Source organism: Ambystoma mexicanum, chromosome 2p (genome assembly GCF_040938575.1).
Source record: "Ambystoma mexicanum isolate Mex_15411 chromosome 2p, UKY_AmexF1_1, whole genome shotgun sequence".
Lineage (NCBI taxonomy): Eukaryota > Metazoa > Chordata > Amphibia > Caudata > Ambystomatidae > Ambystoma > Ambystoma mexicanum.
Window position 1 is genome coordinate 1,232,671,776 of NC_090923.1, and position 25,420 is coordinate 1,232,697,195.

General features: G+C 43.5%; 1 protein-coding gene across 8 annotated transcripts in view; it reads left to right on the forward strand.

Annotated features, from left to right (window-relative positions):
* SLC29A4 (solute carrier family 29 member 4) overlaps nt 1-25,420 on the forward strand; it is a 301,784-nt gene that overhangs the window by 18,000 nt on the left and 258,364 nt on the right. For 2 of the 8 annotated variants that reach the window (XM_069645524.1, XM_069645525.1), the window contains exon 2: nt 7,226-7,296. The exons of the other annotated variants lie outside the window; for them this stretch is intronic. The gene's annotated coding sequence lies outside the window, so the exon portion shown is untranslated. The remainder of the gene's footprint in view (nt 1-7,225; nt 7,297-25,420) is intronic. 8 annotated transcript variants of the gene reach the window in all.

Here is a 25,420-nt window from a genome sequence, read left to right on the forward strand (position 1 = left end):
TTGATGGTCGAAGATATATTGTCAGCCATAAGGTCACTGCCTTCATACAAGGCACCAGGTACTGATGGCATTACAGTGGGATTCTATAAGAAGTATGGTGCTAACATGGTGGGGCATATGTTGAGCATGTCGCAGGAGGCACTGTGTTTGGGGTCACCTCCTCCTTCCCTCCGCAAGGCGGTTGTTACCTTCATTCTGAAACTGCTTTGTTTGGAGAGTGTGATATGGGAGAAAACGGGGCCCAGTTGAACTTGGGAAGGTCGGTAGGAGAGGAAAGAGGTCAGCCACTCCAGTGACAGTCCTGTGATGTCAACGGTGTCACAGAGCTGATATTTCAGGGTGGCATGATTGACTGTGTCAAAGACATAGGAAAGATCCAGAAGGATAAGAACGGATGGAGAGTTGGAGTCGAGATTTGAGAGCAAGTCTTCACAGGTGTAAGTCTTTATGAGTGTTCAAAAGAGCAGTTTCTGTGCCTATGGCTGCTCTGAAGCCAGACTGATGTTCAAGGAGACAACCAACAGATTCTGTGTGTTGGAACAGTTGGGGTATGGTCAGCTTCTCAAGGAGTCTGCCCAAGAAGGGGCTAATGGAGATAGGGTGGTAGTAGTTATGCAGTAGGGGTCGACGGAGGGCTTTTTGAGGAGAGAATGCACAAGGGAGTGCTTAAGGGGTAGCGGGAAGGAGCCCGTGGAAAAGGAGTGATTGGAGAAATCGGCCAAGGATGGCACAAGGTAGGCAATGTTGTCCTTGATAGTTCTGGATGAGCAGGGGGCACCTGTTTGGAGGAGATCTTCATAGAGAGGACTTGTCTAGAGACCTCATCCAGTGCTATGGGCGAGAAAGCTGAGTAGAAGGGAAGGTGACAGGGGGGGTCAAGGGAGGACTGGGATCTTGGTAGGGTGGAAGGAAGGTAGTAGGGGAGAGTGAGGACAGGATGTCCTGAGTTTTGGTTAAGAAGTGGGAGGCTAGTGAAGTACAGAGGGTCATAGCTGGCAGGGGAGAAGTGCAGACTACAGTCGGATTGGCGAGTTCCTTGCAGATTTTAAACAGTTTGCCAGTGTTGTTAGTGGGCCCAGAGATGTGGGCTTGTAATGGGCCCAATTCCTTGACCTTCTATTTACTGCTATTTGATCAAATTTTACTGGGTGTCATTACTCCTCTCAGTTTCTAGAGACTTGCTCTTTCCACACTGCATAGCCGTACCACACTTTTAATTGTCCAATAGTTTGCTCTTGCAGATGTTTTCTTTGCTTAATCTAAGAGAAATATGTTTTACGTTCATGGCTTATCCTTTTGACCTCCCCTTGTGCCTTGCAATAATTCCTTGAATTAGCCTCCTTGATCTCAGGCCAATAGACTCCTTTTTATTCCTCACAAAAAGCTGTTTTCCCAGCATCTCCTGACTCTGCAGCCCTGGTCTGTCTCTGCGGTCGCCTGATTGGTTTCAAAACGAGTCCAACGTCCATCTTTCCATCATGACCACTCTAGTCACGTTACGTTTTCCTTTGCAGCAAGCTTCTATATGTCTCATCTACTTTGCGTTTCTGCGTGTATAAACACTTATTAGTCAGCAGGTTACTTTATCTTCTTTGCATCATATTTGATTTACATGTTTCTCTTGTTACTTTAGTTACATCTTCATTCGTAAGTATTTGCATATCATTTAAGTGTGTCTTTGAGTCTTCCCTTCATGACATCACTCTGCCCTTGTTAGATTTCACTGATAGCTCTATGATATCCAATGATGTATGCCGACATCCTTCCACCTTTTCAGTGTTAGGGTACATTCGGTATGGTTGTCTGAGTGCATATAATTTCTCATACACTCAATGTGGTATTGGGATTATACCTGGTGTCCCACATAGGGCTCGGTTCCTGCTGTTCCAATATTACAGAGCTGAGGGGGCGGGTCCTAGGGATGACATATCCACCGTTTCCTCTACAATCCCCCCTTTTGGTTGAGTCCTCGACCACCTTCCCTTCTTCAATTTTCTTGATCTTCTCTTCATACTGTGTATCCTTCGGGATCCATATCTTTGTCACCCCCTCAGGTGACCTGCATTTTTTTGGCCAGATCATTAGTTGGGCAGTATCCCGGCAGTAATACCGTCGGGATACCACCAAATGCAAATAGCATGAACTCTACTTGGTCCAGCGCTATTAGTGCCGGATCACGAGTAGCGCTAAGGCAGGAAATCCCCATTGGATCTATTGTACCCAGTGGGGCTGGAGGCGCTATTATCGCCGGTGCTAATTGCTCCAGAAATGGGCACTAAAAATGGGATTTTCACCTTCAGCAAGAATCTGGAGGTAATACAGCCCATTTAGCGTCCGACTTGTGATTGGGCCTGCCCTTAAATGCAACGGTCATAGTATTACTGCCACATTTAAGGGCTACAGCCCAACTCATGATGAGGCCCTTTATATGTTCATCCAAAATCCAGGTCATATGGCAGCACACCTCAGATAGTGGACAGAATAGCTAACATCCTACATATTTCTTATGATCCTTAGGGTAGTAGAACTTTGTCCCTGGGGGTGCCAAGGGACTTTTCTTTATATTCTCACAGGTGATGTCCTCATTATGCAATTGTTCACCAGTTTCAGCATCTATATCAATCATTATCTTCATCCCAACAGCTTTCTTAGCTGTCTTCTGGCATTTTCCAATAATGATCCTTATCAGACAAAATCCTAGCAATACCAACACTAGTATTGCTCCAAGTAGATTGAAGGCATTTGCCTTCAGGTTGGAATCCATGAGAACAGGGATGAAAACCAGTCATCTCTTGCTGTCTCGTCAACTCCATCCTCAATCGTCATATGCAGGGTTGAGACGGTATCAAGGTACAGCGAGAATGCCCAACCTTGGCGCACATGCCTCCTTCCATTGTTGTAATTAAGTCCAGGACATTCCTGTTCTGGAGGGTCATAAGCCTATGGCCCTCAGTTCTTCTCTAATTGCATTAAAAACTTTAATTGTTGCATTGATCGTTTGCAGCAGCTCCCACCTGGTAATCTGCAGCCCTTTTGCATTCACTGCAGTTTGAAGTCCAGGCATAAATATAGATGTCATTATCAGTGTCGTCTTGCTAAATAATGTGTGCTTGTCTGGTATATCATAATAGGCTTCTATTGACTTTAATGAGAAATAGTACTCTCTCTTCATCCAGCAGAGGTCAAGCGACCTCTTCTTCCTCTGGTGTTCATTCATTTTTGGAGATTCATCAATATGGAGGTCACTTTGGGGAATCCATTATGCAGGAACATGAATGACCACAATGGAGCACACTCCTCCCCAATTTATAGGCACTGGATCCACAGGCACAATTTCGATCCATCAGCACGGCAGGTCCTTCATTCATTCCTGGTGCTACGAGCACTTGCTCACATCCTTGATTTTCTCAAACTAGAACCAGGCCTTTATTCCTAAAGTATCTTGGCACATTTTTTAGTGGTATGGTAGAGACTGGTCCTGCTTCATTATCAACCCATGTTAGTAGCTTAGAGTACTTAGCCCGTGACTCTAAACACGTATCATTCACTATTTGCACTAAACCTTCTGGTTCCTTCTTCAATAAGTGTGCAGGCAGGATAACATTCCTTCTTCCCATCCTGCACTGGTGGCAACTCACCCATACACCAATAGCTGAGGTCTCTCCCAGCATCCTCGTACTCTTGATCTTTACACTGTGTCTGAACATTCCATCCTCCTCATTTGGACAACCTTTATTCATTCTCCAATCTGGGATGGATACATATGTTTTTGCTTGTCAAACCCATCCCTTTTTCCATCCTTTGTGTTTTCACATAAGTATGTCCATATGGGAATGTTCTCCTTGATCGCCATCGTAGGGTTGCCAATTTTCCTTCGAATTATTCTCTGGTTGTGCACGCTGCTAGATGACTAAGGCTCTGCATCATGTGCAGGCATTTCTTTCGCAATACATGTTCTTGCTGCGTTCATGGCATAAGTAATGAGAGAACATACATAGCAGCTTTCATCTTACGTTCTCTCTCCCACCTCCTTCATGTGCTGACACCATAAATTACCCTTTAAATGATCCGAATTATCAAGATATGTATTTATATCTTCATGATCGTCCCCAGTATCTCTTTTAAGTCAAACCATTTGTTTAGTAAAATCAGGAAAGATGCTGCTCGTGCTTTTGTTAGGGATCATAATAAATGTCTCATTCTCCCCCACTGTATCTGCATTTTTAATCATTATGTGTTTAAATGCCATAATAATAAGAAAAAACAAACAAATCATAATGCAGAATGACATCACAATCACTATTCCAGAAAAAGTCATTTCTTGATGGCAATTAGTTTCTTATATTCTGGAATTTTCCCATGTTGGTTATTAATTCACTATGTAATATTGTGATGCTTTCTAGATCACACTTTTATTTAAAAAAAACTGTAAAATAATTGCTGCTATGATTCTGAAAATAATATGGTTGTTTTTGGGATTGACGAGAAATGTTACAGTGTTCACATATCATCTTATCCGAGCTGGGTAAGACTGTAATATGTAAGTGAAACCAGCATACAAGAATGTGTGCAATGTTATTATGATGGGTAACATATAACATAGTAGATGCAGTGTGCTCCTTGTCTTTCGGCTCTGGCACATCACCACATTGTTCCTTGTATCAATCTAAAAAAGTTCCAGGATATCTGCAATTCCATTAATTCCTTATTAGAAATGAAAGAAACACTAGCGGTCATAGTTGGCAAATAATCATGCATTCATCACCTAATATCTTTGCTACACTGTGGGCATCAGTTTCTAACCTAGTTTGAGGAGCACGAGGTACTCTCATTCAGCGTCCAGTCACCAACTCATGAGAGTTAAGTGGTGATTGATCTGAGCCAGGTTGATTTTGCAGTGCATATAGCGCAGCGGGTAGGCAGTGTAACCATCCCTTTTTAAAAGTGATTTTAATCTTAGCTATCATCTCCTTAAGTAGTCCATTTAAACGTTCACAAAGTCCATTCCCCTGTGGATGATAGGCAGAAGAGAACTTGTTTTTTATTCCTAATAAGAGAGTGACTTGTTCAAATAGTTAATTTACAAAATGTGGTCCAATGTCAGACCGCAGAACCTCGCAAACACCCCATCTTGGAAAGACCTCAAGCACGAGAAACTTGGCAGTGCATGTGGCATTGGGTGCATACTTGGACCTGCCTCGATCCATCTGGAAAGGCACAACCCATGACCAATATATACCTATAGCCGTTGCATGTCTGCAGCATATCTACACAAAGCATAAAAGGTATCACATCGCAAATCGCGATATAATAATTATGTTTTGCTGTTTATTTTAACTATCATGTTGCACCAACTGTGATATGATTTCCATGGAAAAAAAGAAGAAAAAAAAAGATTGTGTGCCTTTAAAAGTTGTGTCTCTGTGCACAACGTGCACTGCAGGCGAGGCAGAAGCACCGGGCTGGGCTGAAAACATTGTATCAATGTTTTGTCAGCCCAGCCCGGATGCGGCGTCATCACGTGGTGAGAGGAGGGTGCCCCCGTCTCACAGTATGGCTGAACGTCTCAGGTAAGGAGGCCGAAGCAGTGCTCGGGGAGGTTTGGGTGGAGGAGCCGGGCTCTTTTCATAATGGTGTTGGTGCTGGGTGTAAGTGTCTGATGATAATATTTCTCCCGCCGCAATAACGCAGCCTGCTGTTCGTAGAAGAGGCCTTCTACGAGCAGCATGCTGCGTTATTACTGCAGGTGCTGGTGTTAGAAAGTTGCTGAGAATAATATTTCTCCCGCACGAACGGGCGGGAGAAATATTATCATCAGACACTTACACCCAGAAGGCCTCTTCTACGAGCACAAGGCTGCGTTATTACGGCGGGAGCTGGGTGTTAGAGAGCAGGGGCTCTCCCACCCAACGTAATTCTATGAGCATTAGGCAGCATTATTACGGCGGGTGCTGGGTGTTAGAGAGCGCCTGCTCTGTAACACCCAGCACCCGCCATAATAACGCAGTCTTGTGCTCGTAGAAGGCCTCTTCTACGAGCACAAGGCTGCGTTATTACGGCGGGTGCTGGGTGTTAGAGAGCAGCAGCTCTCTAACACCCAGCACCCATACCTGCCTACATTTGAAAATCAAAAATTCCTGAGATTTATGCCCTGCCCACAGTGAGTCACACAAAACCGCGCTCTGCCCACATGTCAAAAAGGTAAACTCTGTTGTAATGTGATGTGACGTCAGAAATTTGCGGTTCAAATTGAAATATGCATATTTCATTAAATAACCTTTTCACAACCACCCAAATTGCATTGGACAAAAGGCACTTGCATGTAAACTCCAAGAACCAATACAATGTTTTCCCTGAATTTTGCAGTACCGAAATTGGACAATTCACCTTAGTTGTTTTTGATCAGGTTAGGTAGGGGGGGCACAAGGGACACTGCCCCCCTCCTAGCTACGCCACTGGTCATACAGTGAAGGTCATTAAATAAGGGCACATAATAGACGCCAGGGTGCAGGACCAGATATATAACCATGGAGGGGACTCTGAAGTGTGCCCACCGGCCTCCCCACTGCTGATGGTGGAAAAAGTGGGGCAGGGTCGGACTGGGGCATACAATTGTGTCGGGCACCAACCGAAAAAGTGCTCCACAGTGAATTAATTCCTTTTGTGACATTGTTTGAATAACCCAAGGGGGAGGTGAGGCAAATTGTACATTTTAATTCAGCAACACTGGTCAAAACTATTGGGCCAGGTTGATGAGTTACTGGACTTCAGTAACTCATCAAACTGGGCCACATTGGCCAAAAAGATGGCTCACTTTGACCCAATAAATATGGGCCCACACAAGCATTTTGCGTTCTTGGTTAAGCCATGGGCCTATTGCCCTATATAGGCCAGTCCGAGCAGCCTGCAGTGGTGCATGGAGGTTAGCTTTCTTATTTATCACGGGGCAAGCAGCCAGAGCCAGTAGGAAGCTTTACACTGGCCAGCTTGCGGACCGGAACCATGGGGGCAGTTGCTGGACCTCCTCCCCCCCAAGAGGCTCGAGGCCTCACTTGTTTGTAAAGGCGAAAGGCCCCAACGCTGTCCCCGATTGCTGGGCTGGGTGTTGGCAAGTGGCTGCGCTGGCATTTTTTCGGCTGTCGATTCTCGAGCCCCCCCCCCTCCAGAGTGAGTGTGCATTGTTGTGGGTAGCCGGTAAATGAGTTGCTTTTTGCCTATTTTGTAGGAATTGGTCTACAGTGTACAGGAAGATTAGGCAGAGAGGACTTTCCCACTTGATAAGAACGGCCCTGAGAGGTAAGCCTAGCCCAACGTTTTACTCTAAAAATATCTTGCAGCGAACCTTTACATTTTGCAAACATTGCACTGATGGTATACTTCAGAGGTACATAGAAATCATTTCTGCATTCTTGCTAATTCTATATCTTGGGTTACAACTAATTCTGGTGACATTCAATATTAGTACAAAATTGCTAATCAAATTAGTTCATTTGCTAATCAAAACATTTTTAATTAGCAAAATCTGCTAATCAATTTTTGAAAACTGATTTATGCCTTGCTACACAATCTATATGTAGATGCTGAAATGGGCCATTGGGTATAGGGATTGTTCCTCTCACTGTTTGCAAAGTGTGCCCTGCAGTACATTTCTGACACACAATTCAATTCACAATAAACTGTGCCACATGTTCTAACACATTTGGTGAAAACCAATCTTCTGCAATTGTAGCAGCAAGACTATCTCGAGTCGTATGCGCGGGGTAGTGAAGCTGCTCTGGCACTACCCTCAATAATGCTAGCGGCATAACTGGCGTTTTCTCCATAAGTCTTGCTCCTCCTGTGAGACTCGACCATGTATCTCAATTAACTGAACATTAGACAGCATTTTAAAGCCCTCCTTTACCAATATGCACCATCCTGCCATTTGTTTAACACTCAAAATCAGAAATATTTGGGTAGTATGCTGTCTTTATGGCTTCTAAATCTGTGGTTTCGTTTCCACAAGAAATCATGCCTGTTCTATTAGTATGCGCTGCACATTTTACAACTGTGATAGTCAATTTGAGCTTTAAGGCCTCAATGAGGTTATCCAATAGGGCTGCATGTTGTACCGGAGTGCCGTCTGCACAGAGGAAGCCCCTCCTTTTGCAGCGTGACAAACCTGAGTGAACAGTTGACGTCACATAGACGGAGTCAGAGTACACTGTCAATTCCTCATCCTCTTATCTTCGGAGTGCAGCAATAAGCGTCACTAATTCTGCAGCCTGTGCTGAGCAATGCAAAGTCAATCTTGTGCTTGTGGCTATTTCAAATTCACCCTCTCGGTTCAGCTTTACTACTGTTGATCCAGTATGCCTTTCGCCAGTTGTTTGATCAATTTTTGAAGAAACATCAATAAAGACAAATTCCCCCCTGTGAGAGCGAGCATTTTCTCTAACACTGGGATTGTCATAAAATTCAGTATATATTGTGCAGTCATGTACATAATCATCCTGCCCTTCTGGGTCTGCTATGAATTATAGCTGGGTTCACTATTCTGCATTTAACAATTTGATCGCCGTGTTGAAGATAATTACCTCATACCCCTGAGGCTCTTTGTGTGGTCAATGTACTTTTGGGTTTCTCTACAATAGCAAATAATGCATGTGCAACAAATAATACACTGATCTCCCCATTCTAATACTTTAAACTTTTTCAATGGCAAATGCAGCAGCAGCTAAAGCTTGTTCCCGGGGGTAATGCCGTTTCATAACTAGATCTAAAATCCCACTGTAGTAAGCTAATTGTTTATACCCATGTCCTAATGTCATTTTCTGGGTAAGGAGTGCATGACTTCTCCATTTGAATGGGAAAATAAATAGACTTCTTCATGATAATCTGGAATTCCTAACAAAGGGGCTGTACTGATCACCTTTTTTAATTCCTCAAATCCTTCAGTCATTTCATCTGTCCATTTTATCTTACTTTTGTCTACATGTGCTTCTTTAAGTCCTTTAAAAAGCGGTCAAACATATGTGCTGTAATCAAATGCCCAGGCCCTGCAGTAGTTACACAGGCCTAAAAAGTATTGCATTTCTCTCAGTGGTTTAGGTACTGAAGTCTTCATATTTGCTTCTGCTCTTTCAGGTGTCACTTCTCCCTTCTTGTGAGATTAACTGTCCTATGTACAGGACCTCTTCCTGGCAATATTGTAGCTTTTCCTTGTCTACCTTGTATCCTTTCTCTGCTAGTATGGTCATGAGTTGAACTAAATCTTCTCTCCATCAATCTTCTGTCTCACAGCACACTAAGCTATCCTCCACACACCAAATTATTGCACTTTTGAGCTGAACATTACCCAAATCCATCTGGAGAACCCTGTTAAAGATTGAGGGGGACTCCCGGTACCCCTTGGGCAAACAAGTATGTTTCAGGTGGATATTTCTATATGAAAATGAAGTCAAATCCTGTGAGTCCTCATGGAGGGGAATTGAGAAGAAAGTATTTTTTAAATCTACAACTGTAAAATATTTGCCCTTTGATGGAATATTACATAATATTGTAGCAGGATTTGGAACTAAAAGAAACTCTGCTTCAACAATATTATTTAAAGGGTGGAGATCCAGAATAAATCTGAGATGGCACCAATATGTTTAATTAAAGCTTGATTTAAACTGTTGCTACTCCTTTCAATAGGCCCACATCATATGGACTGTTGGTTCATAAAATATTTGGCACTTTCGCTAAGTCTTCCTGGGAAAATGACAGTTTCTTTTTTACCATCCCCATTCTCTGCAGTGTTTCCATATTATCCAATTTAATCAAATATGTGAGACCTATGAAAAATACTAATTCATCATCTGAATAATCAGCCCTAAAAAGCTCTTTGTCAAGTTTTTCATTCTGTATCCTTCACCAAGGGCTATCACTGCTCTCCATTCTCTCCCCTCATCATCTGTTCCATGGTCAACCACCCTTTCCTCTCTCAACACTGCTGCTTCTAGCTCTAGGGGATCACCTGTCGTTCTTCATCATCCATAGCTATCTCTGGTCTAAACAAAATATGTTCAGGTATTCTCAATATTATACCTACCAACTTGGGTAACCACGATAATAAAACAGTCACTCCATACAAAAATACTTCTGGATCTAAAGGGACTCCTTGCAATGCCTTCTGGCCTGTAAAGGCTAATATAAACTCTTTCACATTCATGTAATATATCCCTGGAGTGTGTTAGGACACTCACCTGGGAGCCGAGAGGTTGGAATCCTCTGGGGCGAGGACATGCCTGGCGGCTGTACCCATGGTACAGTCTTGGGAGGAGGAGCGCTGCCCTGGGTCCTCTCTTACATAGGGTGCGTGCCAGCACCGGACGAGTCGGGGTACATGCGTTCATACGCGGAAGCGGCAGGGAACGGGCTTGTGGTTCAAGCCTCATTTCCATGATCGCGTTGCCTCCGCACATGCGCCGACTCGGATTGCGGGTCAAGCCTTGCTTCCGTGCCGAGTCCCTATAAAGAGCTTCCTGGTCTCGGATTCGCTGCGTCTCAATGCGGTTTAGTCCTGACCTCCTGCTCGCTCCTGGCTTACTTTTTCCTTGCCTTGTGCTTCCCGTTGGCCTTTCCTTCAGGTTCCCTTCTCCCTTCCTGGTTGGTTCCTGGTGTGTCCTGTTGGGGTTCTGGCTTCCCTGGTTGGGGTTCTGGCTTCCATGCTTGAGGTTCGGTCTGGTCCTGGTCTGGGTTTTCTCTTGTCCCTTGAAAGTGTTGTCAACACAGCCTTCTCTGCTGCCTGCAGTTGCTGCCATCACTGCCATCTCAGCTGCCTACATCCACTATCATCGGGGAGTGTCTTCAGCTACATAGGAAAGCATCACACTCAAGCCTTCTGCTCACATCTACTGACCTTCCCTGCCAGTGCTTGCACTGTTCTGGCATCCCGTAAAAAACAGGGAAGTGTCCATCCGTGGCTTCAGGAATCGGACCCATTTTCAATCCTGCAAATCAGGACGGGACCTGGGCCGGTTCTTGCCGTTACCTTGTCATCTTTCGGCCTACTATCAACACCCTGGCAACTCCGGCACGCAAGTCTTCAGGAAATACAGGTACGCAGCATCCACGGGACGCACATCTTGACAGATTGAGACGCCATTTTTCAAAAGCTAATTTGATTGCTAAGAGTTCTTTCTCGATTACAGCATAATTCTGTTCGCTTGATGTTAATTTTCAGGAAAAATAAGCTACTGGGAATTCGACTTCCGACTGCGGGTCTCTTTCTGTAGTAGAACTGATCCAACGGCGAAATTCGACGCATCCGCTTCCACAATGAAAGGTTTACTCTCGTCGGGATGATGCAGAATGGGAGATGTACTGAAGGCTTCCTTGAGTTGCTCAAATGCCTTGGTTGCTTCTTCATTCCACACAAACAATGTCTTACTGCTGGTTAACTGGTTAAAGGCACTGTTAGATTCGAGAAACTGGGTATAAAGCGCCTATAAAAATTGGCGAATCCAAGAAATAGCTGAAGGGCCTTCACATCATTAGGTTGTCGCCATTCCTGGATTGCCTGTAACTTGGTTGGGTCCATCTGTATGCCTGAACAGCTAATCAAGTACCCAAGAAACTCAATCTTGTCTTGATTGAAGAGACATTTCTCGGCTTTAGCATATAAGTGGTTCTGGTGTAAACAGCTGAGGACTTCTTTAACGTGGAAAATGTGTTCCTTCTTATCTCTTGAGAAGATCAGTATATCATCTAGATATACCCACACGGATATCCCGAATAAATGCGAAAATATGTCATCCATCAAGCGCTGGAAAACGGCTGGGGCATTGCATAGTCCGAAAGGCATTACGCGATATTCACAATGCCCCAATGGTGTCTTAAATGCCGTCTTCTACTCATCACCAGCCTTTATTCGGACCAGATGATATGCCCCCCGTAAATCCAACTTTGAAAATATGCAAGCAGAATGTAAGGATTCCAGGATGTCATGTATTAGAGGCAACGGATATCTGTCCTTCCGAGTGAGATCATTTAACTGCCAATAAACCACACCGGGACGCAAAGTGCCTTCTTTCTTCTTAACAAAAAACAGCAGAAATCCTGCAGGAGACTTGGAAGGGGTGACATACCCCTTCTGGAGACAGTCGTTTAAGTATTCTTGTAAGGCTGCTCTTTCTTGTGGAGATAAATAGTACACTCTACCATGTGGAATCACAGAATCTGGCAACAGTTCTATGGCACAATGAACATTTCTATGAGGAGGCAAAGGTATGTCCCCTGGTTCAGAAAACACCGAATAGTAGTCCGCATATTCAGATGGCACAGTGGATATCAAACATACATGAGAACTTCCATTCCCCTTTGTATGTGTGGCAGTTGTGGACATACCAGTGGATAACCTTGAGGGAGAACACTCCTGTAAACAACGATCAGAAACGAATGTCAGAGTACGGTTTACCCAATTAATATTAGGGTTGTGATACAACAACCAGGGTAAACCCAACACAAACGGATAGAACGTGACTTGATCACATCCAAAGAAATCTTCTCCTGATGTTCCTTTATCCAAAACTGCAGGCCTCCAGTGTGGTGTTGAATACGACCAAAAGACAAAGGTGTACCATAAATTAATTCAATCGGTGTAGCTTGGTTCTTCTTAAGTAGAAGTATCTGGTTCTTCTTAACAAACTCGACATCGATATAATTACCTGATGCTCCACAATCCAAAAGACTCATGACTACCTTTGACCTGTCCTGCCACAGTACTCTGATTTGAAGTACCAAGAGGGCTGCGGGTGGCATGGGCTGTAAAGAACCATTGAGATCCGGAAGGGCTGGATGAGACGAAGGGCCTGTCATTGCCTTCCCCATACATGAGAGGACTACTAGTTTTCCGACTTCCTGAGTGGTCGCAACGGACAGGTACCCAAATAGTGCCCTGCGGCGCCACAATACAGGCATAAGTGCAGGTCTCTTCTACGTTTCTTTTCAGTCGCCGACAAAGGTCCTCTGAGTGCCCCCAATTGCATGGGTTCCTCTCCAATTGCTTGTGGTTCAAGCCTCGTTTCCATGATCACCTTGCCTCCGCGCATGCACCGACTCGGATCGTGGGTCAAGCCTCGCTTCCATGCCGAGTCCCTATAAAGAGCTTCCTGGTCCCGGATTCGCCGTGTCTCAACGCGGTTTGGTCCTGACCTCCCACTCGCTCCTGGCTTACTGGCTCCTGGCTTTGGCTTGTGCTTCCCGTTGGCCTTTCCTTCTGGTTCCCTTCTCCTCTTCCTGGTTGGTTCCTGGTGTGTCCAGCCCTGGTGGACAGGCTTCCCTTTTTGGGGTCCTGGCTTCCCTGGTTGGGGTTCTGGCTTCCCTGCTTAAGGTTCGGTCTGGTCCTGGTCTGGGTTTTCTCTTGTCCCTTCCTTGTTTGACCTGCCTCTCTCCCTGCCTGCCCTCATTTCATTGCCTGCCTTCTTACTGCCTAGTGCCTGGGTGCCAGTGTATTGAAGGTGTTGCCAACACAGCATTCTCTTGCTGCCATCACTGCCATCTCAGCTGCCTACATCCATTATTATCGGGGAGTGTCTTCAGCTACATAGGCAAGCATCGCTCTCAAGCCTTCTGCTCACATCTACTGACCTTCCCTGCCAGTGCTTGCACTGTTCTGGCGTCACATAAAAAACAGGGAAGTGTCCATCCGTGGCGTCAGGAATCGGACCCATTTTCAATCCTGCAAATCAGGACGGGACCTGGGCCGGTTCTTGCCATTACCTTGTGATCTTTCGGCCTACTATCAACGCCCTGGCGACTCCGGCATGCAAGTCTTCAGGAAATACAGGTATGCAGCGTCCACGGGACGCATATCTTGACAGAGTGGTGCACACTATTCCTTTGTCAGTAAAAGATATGGTCATATTAAGCTTTGTCATTAAGTCACGTCCCAATATATTAATTGGTGTCTGCCACAAATATAGTAATGGTATCGACATGTTCTCCTATAGAGATTGGTAATTTATCTGTAAAAGGAACTAGGCTCATCACCCCAGAGAATCCCTGCGCATTCATGGCAATGCCAGACATTGGGTATTTTCCCTCACTGACACATGAACGAGTTGCTCCAGTGTCTGCAAGAAACAAATATGTCTTGCCTCCTATCGTTAAATTGACCCCTGGTTCCTCTTGGGGGTCCAGTGTCACTGATAGTACTGAACACAACAGGTCGCTCTGTGGGCTGTCCTATTGTGGATATAAATTCATCCCTGTACCTGTGAAAGGATTTCCTCCAACCATGGTCACATTCCCTAATTTGCTTATGGGTATTTGCAGGACTCCTGCATTTGTATTCCATTGTGGTACCATGGCCTGTTGTGTCTGTACTTTCTGGGTTTGTATCTGTTGTGTTTGCATAGGCACTTGCTGTGGTTGCCCTTGTTGCAATTTCATTTGAAATGGAGCTTGCTGTGGTTGCAGCGCAAGTGCCACATTCTGTGTGTGATCGTGGGCATAATACTGCTGTGGTTTTCTGGATTATATTGTGAAAACAACCCCTCTCCCCCTCACGGGCCTTGCCAATTTTATTGCATTCCTACTCTACTTCTGCATGTTCTTGCTATGTGTCCTATCCTTCCACAATTCTAACATTGGTGCGGCTGTCTGCCATTAAATCCCCCTCCTCACTGAGGGTTCTGAAATCCAACTCGTTCTCCTCTTTAGGTCCATTCCCTCTCCCTCTTGGTCAACAATTGTACCCACTTTGATCCATAGGACATACTACATTACTTTATTGCGCTAGTTACATCTCTTGTGTCGCCACACCTTCACTATGCGTCAATACAGCTCCCTCTATGGCTAGCTTTGACAATTTATTTGAACTAACTTCACTTCCTCCTGCTTTCCACTCTCAGCTTTCTTCTTGTTCTTCTCCTGTAATAATCAGCAATGGTGCACAATAGTCAATTGTATTTCTGGTCATAGTTTCACTTCCATCCCTACCTGTTTCTTCATCTGCCTTTGAACTACCTCAGTCAGTCCGTGGCATAAGATGTGGTAAAATTATGCCACAATTTTGACCCACGGTTCTCTCATCTCAAGACGCCATCTCTTTTGAATATCTTCATCCTTGCTGATTTTCCTAGTCATAATTGCACCCATGTCTATCTATCTATCTATCTATCTATCTATCTATCTATCTATCTATCTATCTATCTATCTATCTATCTATCCATCTATCCATCTATCTATCTTGTTTTTTATATTGCGCTTCTAGCCCACAGGCCTCAAAGCGTTCACAAGACAGAGACAACATAACAATCAAACATCAGTACAGCTGGATATTGATGTCCAAGAGGTCAGACGGGGCGAGCAAACTAGTTAAAATGTTCCTTCATCAAACAGTCAGGTCTTGAGCTGTTTCTTAAAAATGTTCAAGGGCACACAGTTTTTCATAGGAAGTGGAAGGGAGTTCCAAGCCCGGGGTGCCCAAAAATTTAAGTTAGTACCTGTCAGAGTGGATCTAAGTCATGTTTATTATTAGACCGAACATTTCTTCTGATGGGCCCTTTCCTTGTCTTATGGGCAAGATATTTCACTGCAGTACCTGCTAGGCACTTAAAGACCATTACTGCACCCTTACATTTTATCCTTTAGTCAACTGGGAGCCAATGCAATTTTCTCCTTGCTACTGAAAATTTGGCATGTCGGCTTAGACCAAAAACTGCCCTGACTGTTCCATTTTGTATTTTCTGCATTTTTTAAATGTTAGACTTCCATGTACCCATTAGGAGACTATTACAGTAGTATAATTTGGAGTTTATTATGGCGCCGGCAATCAGAGCAAGATTGTGTTCAGTCAAATATGGGCAAATTTGTCACAATAGGTTGGAGTAAAAAGCGCATATGGATTTTAGATAAGACGCATTGCCTCTTTAAAGGAGAGATGTGAGTCCAAGCATTTTAACAGGATCTGATACCATAACGTTATTATCACTGATGTTAAAGCTTCTATATTGGGCATCAAGTTTTTTCAGTTTTTGGGGGGGGAGTACCAATTATCATTAGCTCTGTTTTTGCTTCATTCAAAGCTAAAGAGTTTGTCGCCGTCCATATTTTTATAGCGTGAAACACCTCCCTGACTCTTTAAATGTCCTTTTCATAATCACTTGATAACTCAATGACCAATTGGGTTTCATCAGCGTAGTTTGTGAATCCGACACCCAATGATCGTAGCATATGACAGAGTAACTTAGAAAAGACATTAAAAAGCAAGGGGACAGGCATGACACCCTGAGGGACACCACATAGGGAAGTGAAATTTCCTCTTGCCACTGCTGCCATTCTAGGCCCCAGAAAAGATTGGAACCGTTTTGCTGCTGATGGTGAGCATCCACCAACAGTTATTAAACTTTCTGCTAGGAGATTGTGATCCATCAGATCAAACGCAGAAGAAAGATCTAGCAACAGGAGTAAAGCTGTGTTTCTTTTTTCTAAAATAGTGGCAATATTCACCTGAAGGTCTAAAAGGGCTGATTCAGTGCTATGGTTGGCACGAAAACCCGACTGCTCATCTGTAAGTATATTGTTGTTCTCTACAAATATCTGACACAGCAGATATGCGATACTATCAAATATCTTTAACAGGAACGTCACATTCATAATAGACCTTAACTTTCCTTGGACAGAAGGGTCTAAATTGTCCTTTTTTATGAGAGGGGTAATGCAGACTTCTTTTATATTTCCAGGCACATATGATTCATCAAAGGACTGGTTTACAAAACAAGTAAGCCAAGGAGCTAGTGTATCTACAAAATCCTTGAATAGTTTGGCCGGAAAATTATGCCCTTTGCATGGGGAGGGTTTCATATTATGAATCACCTCGAGAACCTCAAACTGGGATATATTTTCAAAAGTAAAAACCTTAAGATTGTTCTGTTTCAGAAGGACTACGGAATTGGATGTTATTTTGTAATCTGATAGTAGGTTTTTCTGATCTCTAATGGCCTGTTGGTGTTTTTCAGTTTTTTGAGTAAAGCCATCATTTATGGTTTGGCACCATGCATAGCTTTCTTGCTCCTGATAACTAGCTGGAACATTTTTCAGTTCCTGTAAGATGGTGAATATCTCTTTTGGCTGGTGGGATTTTGCTTGGTGGATTCTTTCATTACATTTTTCGGCCTTATCTTTAATGTTTGCAGATTTATAGGTTTTTACAGCCAGTCCATAGTTCAGAGTTGACTCAGCAGAAAGAGTTTTTCTCCAAGTATGTTCTGCTTTATGCTTGGTTCTTCTGGCTTTTAAGATTTTCACAGAAAACCATATCTGATGTATTGGGATATTGTACTCTGAGCGCCTGCCATACATCTGCTCTGCAATTATTAAATGGTGCTCCATCATGTGTCGTGTTTTGTGCAGTCACACCTGCATATCCTGCTTGCTTCCAAATGTAATCAGCCCTCTAGCTTACAATGGCTGGCAGCAGGCCTTTTATATCACCTATTTCTAGCGTCATTCCTAATGTCATTCTTTCTAACTCATAAATCCATTTCCCCACACCTAAAGTCAAACTAGGCAATTTACATTTCAAATTATCCATATCCATTTATGACCATGTAATATATTGTGGCCATCCTCCACCTTTCTCTAATAATGGGCATTGTGAAAACCGTGATCCATAATCATACCCACCTATGCTTCGTGTTTTCCAGGTGGTGCTTTTCTCATGCAATTGTCTCTGTCCTGGTAATGACCTTAATCTACTTAGATAGGGCTCAGATACATCCCCTGCACTGCATGATCATGCTTGTGTTCGCTCAGTATATGGTTTCGATTCTGGTGTTTTTTCTTTTGGGTCCGCTAAGTCTGACTATTTTACCCCTTTTTCTACACTCAAATCTTTTGAAAGACCACCTGCGCCTTCTATTCGCGCTCTTTTGTTTTGTTCCCTTTCTTCATCTGACATCATTATGCCGCAGCTTGTATGGCTTTGGTCGCCACATCATAAAGAGCTAGTCTTCTTAAAGGCAGTTGTCCTCATTACAACCCCACCGGTCCGGTCACAACGGTGCCAGTAAGATTACTGGCACCGTTGTTACCAGACTGGCAACATACAAGTTTGCGGGCCGGGTGCCTTCCCGCCCGCCAGGTCTGACCTGGTGGTCAGAAAGGCACCAGCTCGCAGATTTTGACGTTGCCGGTGCTACCGTCTTCCGCATTCCCATTGAGTCCTATGGAAAGTTACTTTTTCCGAAGCCTGAAAAAATACACAACTCTGGCGGCTACCTGCCGTTTTTACCAGCACGGCTACCGCCAGAGTTGTAATGAGGCCCAGTGTTCTGTGCTCATCTGTTATTACATCATCTGACCTACCTCTTGTGGCCATTGATAAAATCCTTCGACATTCTCTTTGGTCTTACACCCTTCCTTATTCCACATTTGGCTATATAAATCCACAATCCTCTTCCCTATGTCTTCTGCTTCATGCTCGTCAGACCATGTTTGTATTCTTGGTATCTCTTGCAGCTGCCAGCTGGGTTGTTGTGACCCCCTTTCTTCCTCTTCTTCCTCAGATCGCTCTCGTGCTTCAATCAGCACTATGCTTCTATGAAATAGATTATCTATCTTGTCATCTTTTAGTCCCTTACTTCAGTCCATCTCTTTTTCCCTTCTCCTCATTTCTCTCATCTCTTCTTCCTCTTGCCTTCTTTCCAACCTATGTGCTTTCAATATTTTTATTTCTATCTCCCCTTGCTTCTTTACTTCTAATCTATCCTTCTCTTTCTTTGCCTCATACCTTCTTCGTTCTTCCATTCGCTTCCATTCTTTTTCCTCCTCTTCCTTGTATGCTCTCTCGTGTTCTCTTGCTTTCTTTTCCCATGCGTCTCTTTCATATATTTCTCGAACCCCATCTAGCTTAAGTCATATCTGTCCTCCCATACATTCTTTCTGTACTATCGTTACACCCTTAGCCTTGTCTTTCACTCCCCTTTGTGTCCTTGCTTCTTCCTCTATCTCCATCTGTCTGTCCTGTCAATCCTTTCTCGCATCACGCTGTTTACTTTCATCGCGTGTCGATATATATTTGCATTCTCTACTTTTGCTCTCTTCTGCATTATCCTCGCTGTTATAGGCGGGGGGCTTTATGTCGGATTAACATGCCCAGCCATTGCTTTCAATTCTTTTAAAGGATAAAATCCCTGCTCCTCAGTATCTGCACTCTTGATTTCCAAAGGGGAAAGAGGAATTTTTCAGAAGCGAAAAGAGAAGCCAAAGGCGTTATATATCCTCCTCTTTATGCTGATTAAGCATCCACTCCTTCTCAGTCGGATCTTCCTTCTCACTCTGATACATCTTCCATAACTCTAAAACGGCCATCCTTTTCTGTAACTTCTTCCCCTTATATGTTGCATGCAAATATGTTGTCACATGTTGCAATACTGTTTTTGACAACAAGCCCTCTTGAAGCCACGGCATGGCATGAGTGTTTTATTAGTCAGGCCCCTTACCCACTCTGCGTGATACTGCCTTATCTTGGGTGTATATCATGGCAGTGTCCTGCATAGGTATAAAAGAGGAGTGTATGCCTGGTCCCTTTTGTTCTTAATTGTTTCCGGCATCCTAAGGTCAAACATTGCAACAATACATGCTCTTGGACATCAAACCAGTCGTGGTGAATTCCCATTATGTTCATGATCTGATAATGAAGACACATTTAGATTTTCTAAGTGATACTCCATACAGAACACCATTCCCAAAGAGGCACAGGTGTCTTGATCCACAGGATAACCATTCCTTTTACAAACTCAACTGTCCAAAGTAAATACTGCAGCTCTGCTTCTGGTTAGAGGCGCCAACATGGGGCCATAACTTCAGGTAGATTTAATCTTAGCCATTTGTGAAGATAGGTCTTGCTGTAAGAGTGAAAAATGCATTTTTTTCAATAATGCTGTATCTCATCCTGTGGCAATTGGTGACTTTAATGCATGGTTGAATAACCTAACGATACTCTTGCATGTAACATGAGCAACAACCTAGCATCACTAGGTTTGTATCCATTAGGATGAATGGTCATATGTTGGACCAGATTTGTACCTTATTTCCGATAATTAATATTTATCAGCCTTGACTAGTTGGTTTGTCAGATCATTTGTGCATTGAGTTTGCTATACTATTACTGAAATCTCCGTCCCACCCAATGGGTGGTCACAAAGGATTAGCTTGGCAGTGGAAGTGTGTGAAAACCACATCTATAAGATCAGCCTTTGAACAACTCCTTACAGCCTCGAAAGTGGACCCACCACGGGTCCTCAGAGAAATGTATATGAAATTGGAAATAGTTTTGCACTGGGTGACTCAATTTAACTGGATTAGGTTCCTTAATACAATCTCAATGAAAGTGGTTTTCTGAAGAACAAGCAGAGCACATCAAAACCTCAGACCTCAGGAATGTAGATGGTGATATGACTTTGGCCCTATTGATAAGAACTATTGTGGTTCTCACTAAAAAACAAAGAGCATACTATACACTGGGCCTAAACGTCAGTTCTTCGCAAAGAGAACTGAAATGTCCTCCATTCAAACAAAAGGCATCTTTAACATCTTTTGTGAAATGCACAGCCCTGTGGTAGCAGCTAGGCCTGTTTTAGCCTCCATTTGATATACAGTTTTCTTGCATCACTCTTCTCAGCAACCAGGAAGAAGATATGGCTACCTATGAAGCGTCCTTTCTAGACTACCACCTGCTTTCAGACTTTTGAGTAGGAAACATCCTCTACAAACCACTTTGAATTCTTGTCTGAAGAACATACATAAGAATTGATAAAAGTCAGTCAAGATTCAGGCTCCCCTCATGATACTTGTCCATCCAAAATACTGAAGGCAGTGTGGTCGTTGGTTCTGCTAGGCCGTCTCTGTATGCTGAACCTGGGTAAAGGTAAAAAAGAAGACAGTTCTACCATTGCATTCAAAAAGTAGCTTTGGGCCCTAGTATTCCAGCAAATTTCCTTCTGTTTAACAGAATCTGCATTTGGCTAGGCTGCTTTAGCATGTGGCAACGTCTCAACTGCAGCGATTTTGCTGAAGATCATCGTCTCCAGCATGGACAGTGGGCAGATCTTTACCCTGACATGGATATGCAGATCATCATAGTTAGTGCCAGGGTAAACCTTGCAGAAGTAGCCGAAAGGAGGCAGTGTTGCTACATTAATAATATTTGATATTTCACCATCCTCTGCTCCTTCACCATCTTAGCCATCTTGGCTTTCCAGGCACGGTCTTGAATTGGTTGAAGTATTATTTATCTCTGTGGATGTTGGTGGTTCTCTAGCTGGAGGCAGTATAATACGGTAGTATAATAAGGGGAACACTAGGCAACAGCAAAAGATTTCTTTTCAGGCAGAGGGCAAAAGTGGACTACCAGGACAACCAGAAATGGACAACGTTGGTAGTAAATATATCCTCACATGTATTTTCTCCTAGTGCATCTAAGGTTTTTGAGAAAAGCTTGGGTTTTGTCTCAACACAACCACAAGACCCCTGTTGATTTAGAGGGCAGTTTATGCAATTTATGAGAAAAATGCATCTGAAATAATTTATTGCACAATTTCTGTCATCAGAAAATTATAGTCTTAGTAGCTTTTGCCTACCCTCTACTTGTGAGGTTCCTAATTTTAGTATAAGCACAGAGTCCTAAGTCTTTAAATGACAAGTTCTGGAGGAGTTGAAGAACTTGGAAAAATGACCCAAGTCTTCTTTTTTCAACTTGATGAGTGCTGAACAAAAAGCAATTTTCTCATTGAAAATAATACTGAACTGGTTATGAAACCAGCTGATAAGGATGTAGCAATCCTATTGAACAGAATAGATTATGTAGCTGATCGTGTTAGACAATTGAACAATGAGTCTAGCTATTTGCCCATAGCTGTTGATTAAACTACAGCACTATCCACCATCATTACAACTCGTGTCCAAAGAGAAACAGCTGAGTTTGGCTTTCTGAAATGGAGGCTGCCTTTCTTATTCAAACACCATCAAGGGTAGCCATTTGTTACACCCTACCGAAAATATATCAAAGTTTAATCAACCCACCTGGAAGACCCGTAGTTTCTGCCATTGGTTCTATTTTGGAGCCCCTAAGAAATTGCACTGACTTTTTTTCTAAAACAACATGTTCCCAATTCAAAATGCGATCTTTTGTTAAAGATATTGCTCACATTATCGACTTGACTGAAGGGATTCCCTTTGAAGTAACAAAGAATATTCTTATCACCTGTGATATTGAGTCCTTATATAAGTGAATCTCAAAAGACAAGGCATTTGAGATTGTAAGAAATCATCTAGATGTGTACCATAAGAATTTAAATATAATCAGTGGACAATTAGAGGTCTATGAATCGCTTCAAAATAAACATGTATGAAGCAGAGATTCTTCAATTGGAGGTCTATGATTCGCCTCAAATTAAACAGGTATAAAACAGAGATTCTGCACTTTGAGGTCTATGAATCGCCTCATATTAAACAGGTATGAAACAGAGATTCTGCAATTGGAGGTCAATGAATCGCCTCAAATTAAACAGCTATGAAACAGAGATTCTGCAACTGGAGGTCTATGAATCGCCTCAAATTAAACAGGTTTGAACCAGAGATTCTGCACTTTGAGGTCTATGAATCACCTCAAATTAAACAGGTATGAAACTGTGATTCTGCAATTGGAGGTCCATGAATCAGCTCAAATTAATTAGGTATGAAACAGAGATTCTTCAATTGGAGGTCTATGAATCGCCGCAAATTAATCAGGTATGAAATAGAGATTCTGCAGTCCGTTGATATCATGGAGCCTTGGTCTGAAGATTTCACTCCTCCTTGTATGAGTCTATGTCCCACACCAGTTAATCAACTAAATTAATTTTATTGATCACCAACAAGTACCACTACAATCCATTTGTAAGCAAAAACAATAAACAGACATAAAACAGCAAAATGGCACAGTTACAAAAATTATAAAAACAAACCACTTAAATATTGTTGAAGTGCCTATAGATTTTGTTTTATATGCACACAAGCGTACTCCACATCCAGGCTGTAGTAGCCATCAGGGCGTAATTCCCACTACACTGCTGAATAAACTAGCCCTTGGTTGAAAATTCAAGGGTGTTGCCCCCCCTTGTAATTGTAGTCTGGATTCAGTGGACAATTTGAGATCAATATCTTTATAACACAACCCCCTCAGCGTGTAAAGGGATATTGTGCAAATTGAGTGATACACAAAGACATAACATCTGTCAAGCCAGGGCAGCCAGAACTGTGACTTTGCATGCAGCCTACCACAGCTATCTCATTGGTGGAAAAGTTACAAAAATACAGGAGAGACCATATACAAATGGCGGCCCCCAGCTCCCAGGAAGCCCCATCGATATCGGGAGGAGCTGAAGATATGTCCACCAAAGCAGACATCCGCCTCCTCTTCAAAGAAATAAGAGCATTCAGGACAAGCATGACCTCGACGGTCAGTGTCCTACAGGATAAAGGGCACAAGATCGAGGACAAGGTGGAGGCCTTGGAGAACTACCAACAGTCAGCAGATATTGTTGAAATGAGAACTGAAGGCCGATTTCAGGAACTGGAGCAGAATAATCGGGACTTGGAGGCAAAGGTCGACGACCTAGAAAATAGAGAACGCAGAGCAAATGTAAGGATACAATGCCTAAAAGAGTCTCCGGGCGAGACACCGGCCTCCCTCGAAAGAAGAGTCAAAGATCTCATTGCCGCTATCCTCCCCACACCATTCACACCCGCATTAGAATTTGAAAGAATCCACAGAGCGGGAGGTCCACCAGGGGGCCCGAGATCGGTACTGGCAAGATGCCACCATTACAGGCATAAAATGGAGATTTTACAAAAAGCAAGGGAACTAGACACCATTGAGTTTGAGGACTCCAGGGTAAAAATGTTCCAGGACTTGTCAGCAACAACCCTAGCAAAAAGAAGAGCATGTCGCCCCCTTACAGCTTGGTTGAGAGACAAAGGGATTAGGTACCGTTGGAACTACCCGTTTGCATTGGTCTTTACTCATGAAAACGAAGAGTATAGACTCACCTCAGGGGAGGATAAAGAAGGAGCTTTGAAGGGCTTGCAGACGGACCCGGACAGGGAGGAGGAGCAAGAAGCTCCGTCGTCGTCACAATCAGAGCGCGCACCAACTGGTCCGTGGTGACCAAAAAGCAAATCCAGAGGCGGCAAAAAATTCAAAAGGCTGAACACCCCATGATTGGGATGTTGATGACTTGAAAGAAATTGTGGAACACTTAGCATATCCTAGAAACAACAGCCGGGCTGGGCACTTGTATCTGCAGACATTATGTATTCGCTAATAAGTAGCAGGACAGTAAAATAGCAGAATAGAAGGTTTTGCGGGGGGGGGCACCCGTTGGTAGCCCTATGTTTATTCTTGGGGTGTCTCCAATGTTATGGAGGGAGAGTATCTATCCTTTTCTATTTTTCTTCTTTCCTTTCTACTTTTCAAATTTCTTAGCGGGGAGGGTGGGGTGGGTTATAGACGGCCGTTCTATATAAGAGAATCAATGGAATCTGAAATTGCACTGTTAAATATCGCAAAGGCATGGCTGCCAAAAAAAAACATTAAGGCTCCAGCAGTGACTCGCAACAACGACATCGATGGAGGGTAGAAAGATCAGATTGGAATCACTAAATGCAAAAGGGCTGAACTCACTGCAGAAAAGATCAATGGCGAGGCGGGCATTCCACCAGATCAACCTAGATATTTTGTTTCTGCAGGAAACGAAGTATAAACATTCTGGGGAATTTGATATAAAGGGGGGTAGCATAGGAGGGTCACTATGGGCCTCTGGAAAAGAAAAGAAGGGAGGAGTGGGCATATTGTATCGCTCCACTTTGGTCTCCGAATTACACGTGTCCGTAGAGATCCATTGGAGCATTTTTGATTGTGCAAGGCGAGCTGGAATCCACTGCAGTAACATTGTGCTCAGCAAATGCCCCAAATGTGCAGCAACTAACCTATAGCACAAATTTACTAGCGGTCTTGGAAGGTGAAAGAGTGGGCCCACTCATTTGCAGGGGAGATTTTAACCAAACAATGGCCTCATCCCTAGACTGGCGATCATTTCGCCTCGGTGCCCGTCCCCCGTGATAACATACAGTTTCAATCATTAATCTCAGAGCACCACATTATAGACGCCTGGCGTGCCATACATCAGACCAAAAAAACACACATTCTATTCACACCCCCACCAAACATATACACATATTGATTATGTACTATTAGACTCTAGCCTGGAACACCAGATCATTGAAGCAGATATTGAAATAATAGGCTGGTCTGACCACGATATGGTCGTGGTCAACCTGAGTCTGGGTGGTCACAGGCCAACAGGGAGCAGATGGACGTGCAATGACACACTGTTTAAAGATAAACTGTTCA